Source organism: Equus asinus, chromosome 5, assembly GCF_041296235.1.
Source record: "Equus asinus isolate D_3611 breed Donkey chromosome 5, EquAss-T2T_v2, whole genome shotgun sequence".
Taxonomy (NCBI): Eukaryota; Metazoa; Chordata; class Mammalia; order Perissodactyla; family Equidae; genus Equus; species Equus asinus.
In genome coordinates, this window is record NC_091794.1 from 38,279,033 (window position 1) to 38,293,402 (window position 14,370).

The 14,370-nt window shown below is 37.8% G+C and overlaps 2 non-coding genes across 2 annotated transcripts; both read right to left on the reverse strand.

Annotated features, from left to right (window-relative positions):
* Window positions 1–5,051: 5,051 nt before the first annotated feature.
* On the reverse strand, window positions 5,052–5,186 carry LOC123286201 (small nucleolar RNA SNORA4). The gene has a single exon (XR_006528470.1). It is a non-coding gene; the product is annotated as a small nucleolar RNA SNORA4 (small nucleolar RNA).
* A 650-nt stretch (window positions 5,187–5,836) lies between these two features.
* Window positions 5,837–6,014, reverse strand: LOC123286158 (small nucleolar RNA SNORA81). Its single transcript, XR_006528432.1, has one exon. It is a non-coding gene; the product is annotated as a small nucleolar RNA SNORA81 (small nucleolar RNA).
* Between the last annotated feature and the right edge of the window lie 8,356 nt (window positions 6,015–14,370).

Here is a 14,370-nt window from a genome sequence, read left to right on the forward strand (position 1 = left end):
AACAAGGATCATACCCAATGTCAATCCCCCTGTAATAGGACCTATTATAGCAACTCCATGTTAGTGTTATGGAAACAGAACTTTACTGATTGTTTATTAACACAGAAAACCTTGCTGTTAAGTAGCTACTTTGCATATACCAGTAAACGTTTGCCATATCAGAAGAGGGAAAATCTTACATTCTAGTACATCTTTTTCTCAAAGCAGTTAATGCTTAGCAGATGGTGCTGAAGAACGTGTGCAATTGATCAGTCTTTGTGCGACTGACAAGCAGCAGCTAACCTGGAAGTATTAAACCTCTCTATGAAAAGGCATGTTTGTTGTATCCTTTGTGTAGAATTTTGTAACTGAATAAAATATTTACTATAAAATGCTATTTTACCTTCTTCCTTTGAAAATATGGAATTATGGCAAGAAGTACAAATCTTTAACAAATAAGGATCAAACAACTTTAAAGAAAATGTACATTATTTTAATTTATTGAACATTCAATATGCAATATGGCAATTTTTCTGGGATTTAACCCTAGGATATGCTTGCTGCTGGTGCTTAGCAAAAGACTCCACTTCACACTTACCACTAATGAAATGCTTCACTGAATAAAAACGAAATACTGAACAAAATAAGTTTAAATATTTTCTTAAAAAAATCATTTTAAAGTTCATTCTGTTCAGTCTAACGACTAACACAATAGGAGAAAATACACTAGTTTAATCTAATTGGCTGATTTTATACAGCATATATCTTTCAGTCCACAAGTATATAATTGAATGATAGAGAACACTCAATATAACCATTTTTACAGAACTAGGAAATACATTTCTAAGAAAGATTTACAACCCCATTTTTCATACCCAATGCAACAGTGTAATTCTAGAGAGGATAATGCCAATGACTCCTCCCGTGAGTCGTGACTGAAGTCCCTTTGCTATCAAAATCTGTATTTCTGATCCGTTATTAGCATTGAGACAAGATTCAAATATTCCCAAAGAAAGAAGCACAATGCACGTTGTGATCGCCTATTCAGCAACAGCGAGCACTGCAGTCAAACTATCTCATCCCAGGAATTAAATAAGGTCAGCCACATTCATTGGCATTTCCTCCACTGTAGTATTGTAGAAAGTCTCAATGTCATGAAGAATCCTCTGTCTTCTTCAATGTTTATGGACATAGCTTTCCTTCTAAATTGATTCCTGCTGCCAATTCTGAACAAAAGAAAAATTATTAATCAGAATCTTACTTATCAAATGCTACATGAACTACTAACAGTTTGAGCTACTTGTTAACCTTCAGTGGCTGTTTATTTGTCAAGATTATACATAGAGTGCTTCTTATGGGAGCACCAGATGCTAATCATGATATCCACAGAAAATGACAAGATTTCTTTTGTTGTTGGTGCAAAAGGATTCATCTGGCTGCAGAATCAGATTCTATCAGGCACGTTGAGCATTATTATTTATAAAGCAGATGACAGTATTGTGCTTGTGGTAGTGAAATTAAAGTCCACACCAAAGTGGGCCAAGAGCAGGTGTCAGCCTGGGACAGATGTAAACACCAGGGACAAAACACAAACAACAGCTATGGAATCCATGTCGACATATTCTTGGAGCTACAACTGCAAATATAAACTCCGGAATGTTAACTATTGTTTGGGACCACGCTATCAATAGCTACTAGCCACACGTGGCTATTTAAATTTAAATTAATTAAAATTAAATAAAATAGGAATTTCGGTTTCTCAGTTGCATTAACCACATTTCAAGAGTCACATGTGGTCTGTCACCACTGTGTCAGGCAGCACATGTTACAGAACATTTCCATCCCTGCAGAGAGTTCTATTAGATAGATTTGGTCCAGGACTCAAAAGCTTTTCCAGTGTTGGGGGGAAACTTCCAAAAATTTGTTATGGTAACCCATATTTATCACTGCTTTCTGCTCAGTTCACCTCATACACTGTAACACAAATGACTGAGATAAGTTTACCCCCTTAACTCTCTACCAAAACAGGTAATACAATGAATCAAAAAATGTCTTGGCTGAAGCAATCTTGAGAAAGAAGAACAAAGCTGGAGGTGTCATGCTCCCTGATTTTAAACTATACTATAAAGCTACAGTAATCAAAACAGTATGGTCTGGGCATGAAAACAGACACACAGATCAATGGAACAGAATAGAGAACCCAGAAATAAACCCATGCATATGTGGTCAATTAATCTACAACAAAGGAGGCAGGAATAGACAATGGAGAAAAGACAGTCTCTTTAATAAATGGTTTTTGGAAAACTGGACAGCTACATGCAAAAGAATGAAACTGGACCACTATATTACCCACAACTTAATATCAAAAAAACAAACCACCCAAGTAAAAAATGGGCAGATGATTTGAATAGACATTTTTCCAAAGAAGATATACAGATGGCTAACAAGCACATAAAAAGATGCTCAACATCACTAATCATGAAGGAAATGCAATTAAAACAATGAGGGGCCAGCCCAGTGGTACAGTGGTTAAGTTCGCATGTTCCACTTCGGCGGCCCGGGGTTTGCTGGTTTGGATTCTGGGTGCGAACCTACACACAGCTTGTCAAGCCATGCTGTGGCAGGAGTCCCACATATAAAGTAGAGGAAGATGGGCATGGACGTTACCTCAGGGCCAGTCTTCCTCAGCAAAAAGAGGAGGATTGGCAGCAGATGTTAGCTCAGGGCTAATCTTCCTGAAAAAAAAAAAAAACCCACAATGAGATATCACCTCACACCTGTCAGAATGGCTATTATCAAAAAGACAAGATGGTGGGAATGCAAACTGGTGCAGCCACTATGGAAAACAGTATGGAGATTTCTCAAAAAATTAAAAATAGAAATACCATATGACCCAGCCATCCCACTACTGGGTATCTATTCAAAGAGCTTGAAGTCAGCAATTCCAAAAGTCCCATGCACCCCTATGTTCACTGCAGCATTATTTACAATAGCCAAGATGTGGAAGCAACCTAAGTGCCCATCAACTGATGAGTGGATAAAGAAGATACAGTATATATATACAATGGAATACTACTCAGCCATAAAAAAGAAGAAAATCGCCCCATTCACAACACCATGGATGGACCTTGAGGGAATTATGTTAAGTGAAATAAGCCAGATAGAGAAGGACAATCTCTGTATGACTCCACTCATATGAGGAATTTAAACATGTGGACAAAGAGAACAGATTAGTGGCAACCAGGGGAAAGAGGGGGTGGGGGGCGGGGACAAAGGGTGAAGGGGTGCACCTACAACATGAATGACAGATAGTAATGTACAACTGAGATTTCACAAGATTGTAAACTATCATTAACTCAATAAAAATTAACTTAAAAAATACATTTGTATAACAGCAAAAAAAAAAAAAAAAAAAAAGACAAGAAATAACAAGTGTTGGCAAGGATGCAGAGGAAAGGGAACCCTGTACACTGTTGGTGGGAATGTAAACTAGTGCAGTCACTAGGAAAAACAGTATGGGGGTTCCTCAAAAAATTAAAAATAGAACTACTATACGATCCAGCTCTTCCACTTCTGGTGTTTATCTGAAGATAATGAAAACACTAATTCAAAGGGATATATGCACCCCTACGTTTATGCAGCATTATCTACAATAACCAAGATATGGAAGCAACCTAGGCATCCATCAATAGATGAAGGGATAAAGAAGATGTGGTACATATACACAATAGAATATTACTCAACCATAAAACAATGAAATCTTGCTGTTGGCAAAAACATGATGGATCTAGAGGGTATTATAAGTGAAATAAGTCAGACAGAGAAAGAAAAATACCATATGATTACACTTATATATGGAATCTAAAAAACAAAACAAATGAACAAACAAAGCAAAGCAGAAATAGACATACAGATACAGGAAACAAACTGGTGGTTACCAGAAGGGGGTAGGGTTGGGGCAGGGTGCAAAATAAGTAAAGGAGATTAAGAGGCACAAACTTCCAGTAATAAAATAAGTAAGTCATGGGGATGTAATACACAGCATAGGGAATACAGTCAATAACATTGTAATAACTCTGTATGGTGACAGACGATAACTAGACTTCTTGTGATCATTTCATAATGTATATAAATATTGAATCACTATGATGTACACTTGAAATTAATAGGATATTGTATGTCAATTATACTTCAATAAAATAAATATAAAAAGAGAAAAAGAACAGAAACAAAAAAAATTGGTAAAATTGACTTGACATTAAAACACATGAAACTTTTGTTAAAAAAAAACGTCTTGGCTGGAACAATTTAAAACATCAAATAACCAAGACAAGAGAAAAACAAATATGGAAATACTGACTTGCTTTTTATCCAAACAATATTCTGTTTCACTTACAAATCTATGTCCTAACAGGCCAATGCCATTTCTGAGCACCACTTTGTCATCTATTCTTATCAACTACTATATTTTTTTTAACAGTTATTTTTACTTTAGTAGGAAGACATAATGCAATTATTTAGTGCTAAAACCACTATACCTAAGCCAGAGTCAGCATAAATTGCTACCAGAAAATGCTGAGAAAATCACAATTAGAGAGGAATCACCAAGAAAGCACAAGATATGAGCAACATAACTTAAAAAAAGCCTCGTGTGTAAGCTAAACCAGATCTAACAGCATTATTGATTTTTTCCTTTGACTAACAACTGTATAAAGTCCAAAATCTGGGCTACATTTCTCATTTGCTTTCCCACTGTGTTCTGATCAACCCTGAATCTTCCCACGTACAATTTAAATACATCTTATCACGTTACTACATTTTCTGATTCATTTACCTGATTTTCAAGGTTGGCTGACAAAATCATACTTGAAAAGCAATACATGAATTTATTTCACTGGAATAAAAGCAAGTAATTCAATGAAGATGACAAATATTCAATTGAGAATATAGTTTTCACAGGTAGTGGGCAGATCACAGTTTATAATATAGATACTAGTTGTACATGACAAACACGAGACTGAGATATGATAGTGTCTATTCAAATTCTGATTCAAAAAGCATTGCCGCCCATTTTTCTAGGCCACAAAATAGTAATGAACTGCACATAAAGAGTAAAGCTCACTATGGAGTGTGGTCTTCACTCCCCCACAGAACTTGAGTTGACAAAGATGACTAAAAATCTTCCCCTCAAAACCAATTTTCAGTAGATAAATATTGTAATTAAAGAAGGAATTGAAATGCCAGTAAGTCAGTAGTAATTAAAATGTGGTTTGTCCCCTACCTGAACTCCCTCTTGATAACGTCTCTTTCTTTCTGTCACCACCTGCAAAACATTAACACGCCTTAATTTTCAGGAGTCATTGGTGAAGTCAGTGTTTAAGTAGGTAAACATGTATGAGACCATGCATCCCTGGCTGCTACAGCACCGTGGCCAACAGGGCTGAAGGGTAACAGTTTTATTTTGAGCAGGCGCCAAGGACAATGCGGCACTTCACAGCTGCATTGTAAGCAGATCCTGCGTCGGTTTATTAAGAAAATAATTAGATATTAACAGGGTCTTAATTAAGCAATACTAGGGAAGAGCAGCTCTTAACCACATCAGAAACTGGAATTCCCAGCAGCCATTTTCTCAGAAGCCAGTGTGCCTGTTGCCTTGTCTTCTGAAAAAGAACAGCTTGCACACTGGCTGGTGTCCCACATATCACAAAGAACATACAATTTCCTTCCTAAAGTATCTCAGAGAGGAAAACGTTAATTCATATCAGAGTCGGAATAAAAAGCCATTTGATTTCTGTCATCTCTACCATTGGAAGACACCAGTTAGAAGTTCATTCTATTAATTCTGCCTAAATACAGATATTATTGTACCAAATCTTAGAATGAAGTAGCCCGCACTTCAGAAAGAGGTTCATCTCAGTTTTTCTACTACCTGGGAGAGTTGCTTCTCTTCTTGTGTTTACTCTGCTAGCTTTATTACAAAGACTAAGATATGATAGAGTTTCTGCAATTTCAGCTCAGAGCCTAAATAAGAAGGTTAAAAAAAAAATCCTGGCTACAATTTTTATGTATATCAATTAGAAAAACATTACCCTCTTTCAAAATTCTTATAAAATATTGACACTTTCAAGGGTCAATTCTTCCTTCTCCACTTCAATTTGAAATGGATCTCTCATGAACTTTTTGACCACTTCCAACATATCTGTTGACGTTGAGGCAGAAAGCAACACAACCTTAAAAAAGAGACAATGACTAATTATGTTGACACATCAATCAAGCAGATCTAACAGTTTTATAATAACACTTAGAGAAGTAATGTTTGAGACCAAGCGTCCCTGTCTTGCTATAGAATTGAGCTAGACAGAGATTGTAGGAAACAATTGCTTTCAGCAGGGGCAAGGACAATATAGCACTGCACAGCTATACTGTAACAATCAACCTTAACCTGCCAGCTATAGGAAATCATGTGCACACCTCAGTCCTTGTATTTAATTTCTGGTAAATCTCATAGATTTCACCTTTAATCCCTTGGTTCAACATTTTTATCTGCTTCAAAAGCAAGCATCTTGATCCGTTTTGGAAAGCAAAAAATGTCTTACTTAAGTGTGCGTCGCGCATAGAGACTTCCTTCCAAAGACTACAGATGGAAGGGGACGGGGGAAGAGGAACTTTACATGGGGAAACCTGACAAACGCCATCTCTAGCCAGGTGATCAAGGTCAACATTAACAGTCATGACCTTTGCTATAATGAGATGAAAATGGCACTTTATCTCTGTGGTCTTCCTCCTAAAAAACCCATAACCCTAGTCTAATCTTAAAAAAGTTCTTAAGAAAAGCTCCAATACAAAGGCATTCTACTAAATTTCTAACCAATACTCTTCAAAACTGTCAAGGTCATCAAAAATAAGGAAAATGTGAGAAAGTGTCATAGCCAAGAGGAACTTAAGGAGACACGACAATTAAATGTGATGGAGCATCCTGAGTGGGATCTTGGAACAGAAAAAGGACATTAAGTAAAAACTAAGGAAAGGAGAACAGATTCTGAACTTTAGTTCATAATAACATATTGGTGTTGGTTTGTTAATTTTAACAAATATACCATACTAATGTAAGATGTTAATACGGGAAACTGGGTACAAGGTACCTGGGAACTCTCTTAACCATCTTGTCAATTTTTCCGTAAATCTAAAACTATTGTAAAAAATAAAGTCTCTTAAGGAAAAGTCAGTATTACTCTAGATATTCATGCATGGCAATTGGCTTAAACAATTAGGCTAATTATTTTCCCTCCCGTACCCCAAATATCACTGGTTTAAAAATGTCCTAGGAAAAATCTGGTAATACTTACAAAGATATACTTATTTAACATATCAAATATCTTCCCTGGAGTACCAATAACTGTACATGCTGTGTCCGTCTGCATTTTTTGCATTTCATTTTGAATGTCAATTCCACAACGCAGGAATGAAAAGCTGCTCCCATATAGTTCTCAAGCGCCAGAATGATCTTTTGGATCTAAAAATCAAAAGCTTAAATTATGATGATGTAGAAAAATACAGCCTCCATCAAACAACTTCTGAAGCACATGGCTAAATGGTGAACTCTTCATTTAATTTAAAATTCCAGTCTGCAAACAGCTTCTATGCAGCACAACACAGAATCACTTCCAAGCTTACAATGCAGACTAATCAAACTGTTTCACGATAAAATCCCTCAGAGCATCTCATTTTTAATTAGGTTTTTGTGCCTTTACAAACTTGGGATCCTCAGTTTCCTTGAGATACCAGCTAGATAATTAAAGAACCAAAACAAACATTTCCTACATTATTTTTCTGTGTTTACGATGTGTAAGCAGACATGTAAACAACCTCTGCATTTACAGCTCCAAGGCAAATCGTTCTGCTGTGTATTCACTGATTATGATCCACTTTAAAATTAAACCCTTCCAATAGGGAACTGTGACACACAGCCTTGATTTAGTAAAGCCTACAACTTTGTTAAGAAAAGCTTTCTTTCATAGCTAATAGAGCAGTGTGAGCTTTGAAAACAGATAGTATGCAAGAGAGGCATCACAAATGACAAAGATTCCCGACTACTCACACATCACTGTGGTTTTCATGTTACAAAACTGCATTTAACCTTAACACTAAGACAAAGGGCATGGGTCCTGTCTACCCTCAAAAAGGAAAGCTTCAGTTTCTCAATCTGTTGAGATATAATCCTGCAAATTATATCTGCAAACCTCCGTCCTGTTTAATTTGAAACAAACACTCTATGTGTGCATGGACAGTAATTAGAAAGAAGGTTTTGAATGGACCACTTTATACTAAGCGCTAAGCTGTTCTTCACTTTTGTAGAACCACAAGCATCTGGGAATTTCTGTCTTCCTAGAGGCAGCCCTCAACCCATGACTGATCGTGGAGATGTAAACACACCCGCTTCCTGGCTCTCTGGTAAGGACCACCCCAAGGGTCGTCTGCACTGATTTTAAAGTCCTTCTGCGGGATTGAGCCACCTCCAGGGAACAGGCTTGTGAGCGTACCTTGCACAGCCTCCTGAAATAATGCACAGAGAACACAGCATCGCTTATGTGGTATTTCTTCCATAAACGCATAGCCTGAATCTGTTTATGAAGAAGCAACAGGAAAAAACAAATCAAGGAATATTCTACAAAGAAACTGGCTGACATCCCTATGACTGTCACCATCCTCTACTGATGTGATTTTAATACCAAGTAGAGCTCTCTATTATGGATGCACTTGGGAAGATCAAAAATAACTTCATCATTTAACCTTATTAAAGTCATGAAAGAGATGGACAGAGGAATTGTTCCAGAATGAGGGAGACCAAAGAGACAAGGCAACTAAATCCAACATGTCAGCCTGGATTAGATTGTAGACCAGCAAAAAAACCATTTGTCTTTTTTTGGTAAAATGTACGTTAGTTGGACAACTGGCAAAATCTGAATAAGGTTTACAGGTTAGATAATAATATTGCATCAAAGTTAATTTCTTGATTTTGATAATTGTACTATGCTGTAAGAGAGTGCCCTTATTTCTAGAAAATACACACTGAAATACTTAGGGGTAAAGAGGCATAATGTCAGTAATTTACTGCCAAATGATTCAGAAAAATATTATGTGAGTATGTGCATGCTTGTGTATATATAGAAAAAATAAATGTGGTATAAATATTAACATCTGAGGAATCTAGGTAAAGAATATTGGAATTCTTTGTGCACTTCTGTAACTTTTCTATAAGTCCAACATAATCTCAAATTAAAAATTATTTAAAAATTCAAAATAAGAACATCAAGCCTACTAACATTTATAACTTACAGAAGAGAAACAAGAGGTCTGAAACTGATAACTTTGTTTTCTTTGTTCTGCACGGTGTTTTAAATCTGAATTAGATGCTTTCTCAGGACATTTCACATGAAAATCCAAATTTCCAGCTTCACTTGAAAAATCAGAAGATTCTTAACCCTAACCCTCATCCTCTGGGGGCATGAACCAACAAGCAGGTGCCCACTTTAGATGGCATATGCATTGCACGTCACAGAATCTCACCTTTCCCCATTTTTCCTACACCTGGCCTTTCTCACTCCCTTATGTTACTTGGCCAGCCCCTTGTAATATTTGAGTGTGAGGGCTCTGATCTATCCAGGAGCGCCAGCTCAGCTAACTTTAAGTAATTTAGTCTGAAGCTCATACCTATGACAATTACTAATTTTAAAAAAAATACGAAAGTAAGAGCAAAAAGTTTGTTCAGGCCCAAGAATCCCTTGTGGGAAATATGTAGATGTGTTTTCATTTACTATAAGAAGATAAAAGAAAGAGGACACAATAAGCCCGCAATGAGAATTTACTCAATGATTTTGTGGAAATTAACAAACTTAAGTATAAAAGAGACAAATAGATTAGATTTTTTTTTCCTTTTGCTCCAAAAGTCAAAATTAGCCTGAGTAAAAATTATGAGGGACATTTGAGAGAACACATATTTTTGGCTCAATTTAGTGGCAAGAACTTTCTAACGGAGGGCTGACTGAAACTGTAGTAAGCTACTTCATGAGGTAACGGATTTCCAGCTTCTTGAGGTGTTAGGAAGAGGCTGGGCAACAATGTAGTGGGGGTGCCAAGGGGTGGGGTGGGAAGGCAATACATGTATGCGGCAGCCAGGATGAATCCCCGTCATGGTCCCTCCTCTGCTCAGATCTATGACACTAGGAGGTGCCGAGGTCTCTAGGCAGACAAACATTCAATCACAGATGGTGAAGAGGAAATAATTCAACAATAAGTCATGGGAACTCAAGGGCATCTGCGTCTGCAGGGCATGGTTTAGGAAAAACCATGGGCTGGCCAGCCAGGGGCCCCCACAGCAGAGGTCTGTCTCTAGTCCCAGTGTCCAAGGAAGCTGAGGCAGGTACTGAAGACCGAGCAAGGGGAACCATGAGGAGGAGCAAGCAGAATAAACTGGAAGGGATCAGCACAGGGCGCAGGAAGACCTAGTGTATGGGTGAAAGAAACCCATTTCTACGATGCTAGGGGAAAAATTAAGTTCTATTTAGCCTTTATGGGTGCATCCACGATGTGTGGAAAGCCCTACTTATTCATAAAACGCATCAGCAGAAAATGATGTCAAAGACAGAAAAGCAGGTTTCAGTGAGGTTTCAAAAAAGCTTGATAATCAGAGGAAAGAGAAAAACATCTGTACCTTGTGTCATGTCTGAACTTTGAAAGCACTGGTTCCAGCTTTCTCCTTGGGGATGAGACCCAGAGCTGCCTGGTAGGAAACTTCTCTGGCTGAGGCCCTCAGAAGGGAAATTGATCATCGTGATGCTGAAAGATATGTGTAGGCTCATTTCCAGCCTCAAACTCTGGGTGGCCTGACAGGCAGGGCAAGAAGTTCATGTGGTGTGCAGTCTGACAATCTAGGAAGAAGAGGCACAACACAGTCCCTAACGAATGGGAACATACCATTCTCAGGAAAAATGCTCACAGGGCAGATGATCTACTAAACTGCTACGGACTTGAGGACTCAAAGGTGAATTACAACATGACGCGGAGGTCAGAGCAGTGGGGCGGAAACATCTGACCGGCTCATGTTAGAAGAGCACCGAGTGCTAAGTCACGAGAAACAAGCCTCTTGTCACTTGTCACTCAGAACACTCCCACAAATCAGAAAGACTTTACACAGCAGGCAGGATTGCTACACTGGGAGGGGACTGGATTAGACGACCTCAAAGGAGCTTCTTTCCAAATTTAAGATTTTGAATTTTACACCCTGAGGTACAGGATACGGAATGTACAGGATAATCCAAGGCTACCCCAACAAATAGGACCAAGTAACACCAGCTACATCAACCTGAAACAGATGCATTTATTTATTTGATAACCAGGGAGAAAGGACTTTCTAGGTACTAGACACTGCAGGACACAGCAGGGGAACAAAAAGAGGCCCTGCCCTCACAGAGCTTACCTTCTAGTGAGGGAGGGAGACAGTAAACAAGTAAATCAAAAATGTCATGTCAAGTGCTATAAAGAAAAATAAATCTGGCTACAGGAATGGAGAACAATGGGTTCTATTTCAAATGAGCAGCCAGGGAAGGATTCCCTGATCTGGTGACAACTGAGTAGTGAGGGAGGGAGCTCTACTTGAGGTTCAATTGCTGGATGTGGAAAGTAACAATAATAATAATAATAATAATAAATTTAAATAGATCTCTCTTTAAAACTCCCTTACTAGAAATTTCCAAAAAACTCAGGATTATATTTTTATGTATCAAATCTAAGAAGATAAAGGGAAAAGCTGATGGTACACATTTCCTCAAGAAATGCTGGGGCCGGCCCTGGTGATTAAGTTCAGTGCGCTCTGCTTCAGCAGTCCAGGTTCGGTTCCCAGGTGGGGACCTATACTGCTCTGTTAGCAGCCATGCTGTGCTGGTGGCTCACATACTAAAAAACAGAGGAAGATTAGCACAGATGTTAGCTCAGGGCAAATCTTCCTCAGAAAAAAAAAGAGAAAGAAATGTTCATTTCAGCAACTGTCACCATATCACAGATTAATGGTTCTGCATTATTTCCATGAATTCTAGATCTTACTCAGCATAATTATGTATCTTTGTCACTTATATATACAATTAATTTTATGACCACATGTGCATTTTAGAAATACGCCAATATGAAAACTTTCAATGATTCTCATAAATTGAAGCTCATAAATTTAACAACTTAAAAGAAATGGATCAATTCCTTGAAAACTATCAACTACGAAAAATAAACTAATATGAAATAGATAATCTAAATAGTTCTACAACCATTAAAAAAATGAACTTGTAACTAAAAAGCTCCCGAAAAGGAAATCTTCAGGCCTAGATGCTTTCACTGAAGAAGTCTACCAAACACTTAAAGAATTAACATCAATTTTATACAATCTCTTCCAGAAAAGAAAACACTTCCCAACTCATTTTATGAGGCCAGTATTACCCTGGCACCAAATACACACAAAGACAGTACAAAGAAAAGAAAACTAGAGACCAGTATCTCTCAACAAGTGTTGGTAAGGATGTGGAGAAACTGGAACCCTCTTACATTGCTGATGAGAATGTAAAATAGTGCAGCCACTTTGGAAAACAGTTTGTCAGTTCCCTCAAAAAATTAAACATAGAGTTACCACATGACGGGCAATTCCATTCTCAACATACACCTAAAAAAACTGAAACCATATGCCCACACAAAAAACTTGTAAACAAGTGTTCATGGAAGTTACTCATTATGGCCAAAGATGAAAACACAACCCAAATGTCCATCAACTGAGAAATGGATAAACAAAATGTAGTATATCCATACAATGGAATATTATTCAGCCATAAAAAGGAATGAAATACTCATACATGCTACACTGTGGATAAACCTTGAAAACATTATGCCAAGTGAAAGAAGCCTGGCAAAAGGGCCATGAAGTGTCCAGAATAGGCAAATCCATTGAGACAGAAAGTAGATTAGTGGTTACCAGAGGCAGAGGGAGGGGGAAAATGGAGAATGACTGCTAATGGGTATGAGGTTTCTTCCTGGGGTGATGAAAATGTTCTGGAATTAGACAGTGATGATGTTTGAGCCTTGTGAATATAGTGAAAACCATTAAATTGTGCATTTTAGGTAACTTTTATGGTATGTGAATTATATCTCAATAAAAACCAATTTTTTAAAAAAGAAGAACTAGGAAGAGCACTTAAGAGGCTAAAGGTATTTGACCAGGCAAGAGATGATGGTGGTTTTGACTTAAGGGTGCAGTGGAGTTGGGCAGAAAGAAGTAATCAGATTAAAAAATGTGCAGGCAATAGAATTAACAGCACTAGGTGATTGCTCAGATGTGGATGGAACAAGATGTGGAGAGGGAAAGAGAGATGTTCATAGACTCCCAAATTTCTGGCATTAACTTTATGTGCAATGATGTTATAATCTATTGAATTATGACAGTCTGCAGGAAAAGCAAGATTAGTACAGGATTGTGAGTTCAATTTCAAACACATTGAGTTTGGGGTACGTATACACACCAAGGGAAGGTGTTGAGTAGGCAATTGAATACACATGTATGATGCTCAGAAGAAAATCTGAGTTAGAGATAGAAATTTGGGGGTTTTCAAAAAAGCTGTAGGAGTAGATGAGATTCAGAGTGTATGGTGAGAAGATCTCACTTCTAACATGAAGTGTTGAGGAAATCCAACATCTAAGGATCTGGTAATCCAGCAAGAGACTGAGAAAGAGAGGAGAGAAGAGTGAAAACCAGACTTACTTATAAGGGGCTGTGAGAACCAAGAGTAGAACTTATTTCTAAAAGGAGGGAGTGGAGTGATCTCTGGAAGAGGCTGGCAATCTTCTTCTGTAAAGGGCCAGACAGTAAATACTTTAGGCTTTCCAGGCTATATAGTTTCTGTCACATATGGTCTTTGTTTTTCTTTTATAACTCTTTAAAAATGTAAAACCCATTCTTAACTCACAGGCCATATAAAAGCATGCTGAAGCTGGATTTGCTCTAGTTTGCCCCAATACTGGTCTACACTTAGTCTAGTTAGTCCACATGCTCTAGTTTGCCCCAATACAGGTCTACAGTGTTAAATATTGGTAAGAAGTCAAGAGTCAGTCCATTGGATTTAGGGAGAAGGAATTTACTGGCGACTTTTGCAGGAACAGTTTGAGTAGAGGGGTGAGGACAGAAGCACAAGAGTGGGGTGAGAAGAGAATGGGAAGTAAAGAAATAGAAACTGCAGGGCAAACAATTTTAAAAAATTATAAATGGGAGATATAAAAAGATTATAAATGGGAGAAGAAAGAGAGTGTTAGGTAGGGGAAGAGTGGGGACTTACAACTGTCCCCCAAAGAAGGGAGGGACCA